Raw genomic sequence first — 921 nt, 5'->3', positions numbered from 1 at the left:
CTCCCAGACACAACAGTTGACTGCTTACTGTCAGTCCTGTGTGGAGCATCGATCTAAAACTCCTCCCGCACAGGCCATGAAGGCCCAAAGGTAGCGACTGTACTCTCTCCCGGCCATATGTTAGTTTCCGAGACCGGAGCTGGTACTTCTCAATCAAGTTGCTCCTCAGTTTGCCTCAGAAGGGTTGAGTGCACCCCGTTTGCCAACAACGCTCGGTAGACCGGATGGTCACCCATCCAAGTGGTAGCCCAGCCCGACAGCGCTTAACTTCGGTGATCTGACGGGAACCGGTGTTACCACTGCGGCAAGGTCGTTGGCAGAACATCATGTTTATTGGCCTAAACACAATGCGCCATGGCAAAGACTGTATATAGATTCTGATGGTCCATTATGGAACAGTAGATGGCTAAACGTGGCAGATGCTTTTAGCAAGTTTCCATCTGTTGTGCCGATACAATCGATGACTGCTTCATAGAAAATCAAAGCCCTGACTTCTGTTTCTTCCACTGAAGGACTCAAGGAAGTTATTGTTTCAGACAATGGATCATAGGTTTTCTTAACTGAGTTTAAGGATTTTTATGATGCAATGGGATTCAACATATCACAAGTGCACCGTTTCAAACACAGTGTAATGGGGAAGCTGAAAGTTTTATACGTACTTTCGAACAACAGATGAACAGGCTTCGTAGTTTCCCCAGTGGGGAACAAACACTACAGACATTTTTGACGCTGACCGCTCCCAACCCAGAGATGGCAAGTCGCCTGCAGAACTATTCCACAGTAGCCGCTACAGAATTTTACTCCATCTACTGCACCCACCACGGAACATAACCATGTATCTACCAAAAATAAGTACAAAATTAATGATGTTGTTTGTTCAGAGTTTTCAAACAACTTACGGCAGTTCATCCAGGTAATATC

At 45.9% G+C, this 921-nt stretch overlaps 1 pseudogene; it reads right to left on the bottom strand.

Moving 5' to 3' along the window:
• Positions 1–200: 200 nt before the first annotated feature.
• LOC126164168 (5S ribosomal RNA) lies at positions 201–318 on the bottom strand (annotated as a pseudogene).
• Positions 319–921: the final 603 nt, after the last annotated feature.

Source organism: Schistocerca cancellata, chromosome 2 (genome assembly GCF_023864275.1).
Source record: "Schistocerca cancellata isolate TAMUIC-IGC-003103 chromosome 2, iqSchCanc2.1, whole genome shotgun sequence".
Taxonomy (NCBI): Eukaryota; Metazoa; Arthropoda; class Insecta; order Orthoptera; family Acrididae; genus Schistocerca; species Schistocerca cancellata.
Note: the sequence above shows the minus strand (reverse complement) of the source record. Positions and strands in the feature narration are given on the sequence as shown.